We start from the raw sequence: 3,831 nt of genomic DNA, 5'->3' as shown, positions 1-3,831 counted from the left end.
GGCCGCTCCCCCAGCGCCGCGCATGCGCCGCCTGCGCCTGCCCCTCCCCCTCTCTCCTGCTCTGCCGCCGCCCGCGTTAAAGGCGAGGACCCCGGACCCCAGCATTTTTCTGTCGGCACAACAGGGAAAGGAGGCCGTGTTCCCACACCTTGCCTGTCCTTCCTAAGGCCACCTCCAGAAGCACTATTAGAAAAAAAATCCCATCCGGTCCGCCCACCCGGTTCTGGAGCCCAGAATCCCCACCTCTACGCAGTACGTTCCTTGGTGCGGGTCCCAAAGCTCCTACTCCCCAGGTCTGAGCAAATAGATAGGGTAGAGACTGGTCTGGGTGAAGGCAATCTTAGATCAGCTAGCAGAATTCCTCTGCACCCACTCCCACCCCCACCCCAGCTGAGAGGGAGCCTAAGGCTCCTCCAGGGCCCACTCGATTCCCAAGGGAGCTCCAGGACTCGGGGCAAACAGTCTGACTTAACCTTGGGTCCCCCTGAAAGAGAAATTTGGAGTGACTTTTATGGAGGGTCGCATAGTGGGGCCCCCTACCCAAGACTGGAAGACAGGCAGTCCTTCGGAGAGCTGAGCCTTCCTTTCCCCCATGTTAATCACCCCTAATTTCTTCAGCTGTTTCACAGTTGACACGGTGCCCAAACATGCACCTGCAAGCAGTGGGCACATGAACACTGGTCTTCAGACTGCCCGCCACACCCTTGCTGTTTTCACCTTTCTCTCAGTACACTGAGACTCAGACCCATCAGCTACCCAAAGGCTAAGAACCAGCGCTCTGTTCCGCTGCCCAGCCACGTACAGCTCGTCGCTGCTCCACAAGATCTCTTCCTGGGCAAGCCAAACCCTGGATAGTTAGTGGCTACTGTTCCCTGGGTAGGTGGGTTGGTGAGTGCACACCTACACCAAGTGGGAGATGAACTCCGTGGGCATTGTCTAGGAGGTCAATCTACCGCTTTCCCGAGGTACACAGCCTGTTCCAAAAAGCTGCTTGGCAGCCAAGTTCGCTCGTGAGAGGACCTAGGGAACGAGAGCTTCAGCTAGCCCGCTAGGAAATTTGAAGTATTGTACCGAGAGACAAGAAGGCTGTGGCTCCTCCTCCTCCTCCTCCTCCTCCACCTCCTCCTCCTCCTCCTCTTTCTCCTCCTCCTCCTTCTCCTCCTCCTCCTTCTCTTCCTCCTTCTCCTCCTCCTCCTTCTCCTCCTCCTTCTCGTCCTTCCCCTCTTCTTTTTCCTCTTCCTTCCTCCTTGTCTTTCTCTTCCTCTTTGTCTGGTTTATTTTTATCTGAGTATGTGTTTGTGCATCCATGTATGTACACCATGTGTTTGCCTGGTGCCCGCAGAGGTCTTGAAACGGGCAAAGGATCCCCTGAAACTGGAGTTATGGAAACTGTCAGCAGCCATGAGGGTGCTGGGAATCAAACCTGGGCTCTCTGCAAGAAAGTGCCTTTAACCACTGAATCATCTCTGCAGTCCCAGGGACAAGCGTCTTTGTCTTCCAAGTGTACAGTGGTTGAAAGCCCGAGTGATTGGGGGAAGACACGAGGGTCGTATCTGACTTCCTCAGAGACTTCGGGGTGGATCCCCTAACTTTTCCCCGTAAAGTGGAGGCAACCTTAGTCCCCTTAACCCCTAGGTAGATTCTGAGGACGGACCCAAAATGAGGAGAAATATTCGAGAAAGGAGCCATCAGGTCAGCCACCAGACCCAGGTCCTAGTTCTAGGTCTGATGAGGTCCTTCTCTGCTTTGAATAGTGTTCCCCTATACCTGTTGGGTAGCTGTTCCCAGTGCTGTGTAAGGTATTGCTAAGAGAGGGCAGACAAGGCCACAGCAACCAGAGGGGTGCCTGGGCCGACAGCTGCCATCTCCTCAAAGGGCATTCTGTGTGTGTCTGGCACATGGCCCTACCCGTGCCCACCCGCCCGCGCCCAGCTGGCACCCGGGCTTCTGAGCAGAGAACAGCAGCTCAGCCTGGCGCCTGGGCTCCAGGCCACACGCGCCCGGTCTCGGAGCCCCGCCCCTCCAACCCAGGCTCCGCCTCACCTCCTTTCTTTTCTTTTTCTTTGGCCGGGGGATTGCGCAGACTTCTGGCTCCTCTCCCTTCTGTCTATTCTAGGTGTCTAGGCCAGAAGTCGGGTAGCAATGGGTAAAATACCTCTTTCACACTAAGGGTCCTGGAAAATGGGGACTCGGGATAGCAGCGCACGTCGGGTCGGGCTTTGAAAGACAGCTAGTCCTTGCCTCCAGCGTGGCGCGCAGCAAACTCGCAGGGGAAAGGTTCTCTGACAGATCCCGCGTTTGTTCTGGCAGAGATGAGGGACTTGGATATGGGGTGTGAAGCAGCTAGAGGAGGCTCCCTGGGGATCTGACTATCCTGGATCCCTAGAGGCCATGTTCTTCCCTCACTTAAGCCTTACAGACAAATGATTCCAGAATGACTCACCAAGTTCTTCAGAGAAGAGCCTGTGGGGATGTCCAGACCAGAAACAGCTGGACTGCCTGACGAAGGCGCCACGACAGAGAGGGTCCTTGAGGGCTGACCAGGACCCTCGGAGGAGGACACTCCCTCCGGATCACAGGGAGGAGGTAGCATACTCAGCTGTCCAGACTTCTGTTCCCTGGGCCTTGCCACGTCTTTTGGGACAGAGGCCTGGGAGGTGGCTTCTTTATTCCCCTCCCACTTTTATCCGAGGACTTCCGTGGTCCAGAAGTCTCTGGCCCCAGAGAATGCAGAGAGTCTTGGAAGGCCCTTTTCAGGCACGGTGGCAGTTTTACCTCAGCATGGTACCTTTGTCACCATCGGAAAGCTTGGATTGCTTATTATGATGTTATTAACCAAAGTTCACACTTTCTTCAGATCTTCTGCCCCATAGTCCTTACCTGCCTAGGACTCCTTCCAGGATCCCCCATCATACTTGTCAGGCTTTCTGGGTCCTCCAGCCTGCGACATTTTTTTTTTTTTGACATTTGTTTTGATGACCTTGACATTTTTGAGGTGTATTGGTCAGGGAGTTTATCAAATGCCCCTCATTCTGTATTCATTTGACGATTTTCTCAGGATTACTTTGGGGTCATAGTTTTGATGAGGAAACCACGCAGGTAAAATGCCACTCTTATTACATCATCTCAAGGGCACATACCATCCTCATGGCTCACAGCTGCTGATAGTGGACTTTGTCCTCTTGACTGAGGCGGTCCTTGTGGGTTCTGCCACTGCTTTTCAGAAGGAAGCCAGTGCACACAGACCTTGCTTGGAGACGGCGGGTAGCGCTCTGCCTCCCTTAGGAGTTCCTATTTAAAGTACTTGGAATTTACTTTCCATATGAGAGAATTTGCCTCCACATACATTTCGATCATTTAGCATGTGGGCCCATGAATGTTGCTTGAGACAGGGTTTCTTGTATCCGGGGCTGGGCCTGAACTTGCTACATAGCTAAGGATGACCCTGAACTCCTGATCTTCCTGCTGCTGCCTCCCTAGTGCTGGGATCACAGCCAGCACTGTCACTGCTGGCACAGCCACACTGCTCTGATCCTTGTGTCTGCTCTCACAATTCTGTATTATTAGTGCTGGGAATTCAGGATCTCTGGAAGAACGGCAAGTGCTCTTGACCCTGAGCCATCTCTCCAGCTCCTAGTTTATAATTTTCTTGAGTTCATTTATTATTTATGCTGTTTTTTCTTATAGTAAACACGTTTTTTGTCTTGTATGTATGTCTGTGTGAGGGTGTCAGATCTTGGAGTTACAGACAATTGTGAGCTGTCATGTGGATACTGGGAATTGAACCTGGGTCCACTGGAAGAACAGTCAGTGTTCTTTTTTTTTTTTTTT

The sequence above is a fragment of the Microtus ochrogaster genome, chromosome 4, assembly GCF_000317375.1.
Source record: "Microtus ochrogaster isolate Prairie Vole_2 chromosome 4, MicOch1.0, whole genome shotgun sequence".
Lineage (NCBI taxonomy): Eukaryota > Metazoa > Chordata > Mammalia > Rodentia > Cricetidae > Microtus > Microtus ochrogaster.
Note: the sequence above shows the minus strand (reverse complement) of the source record.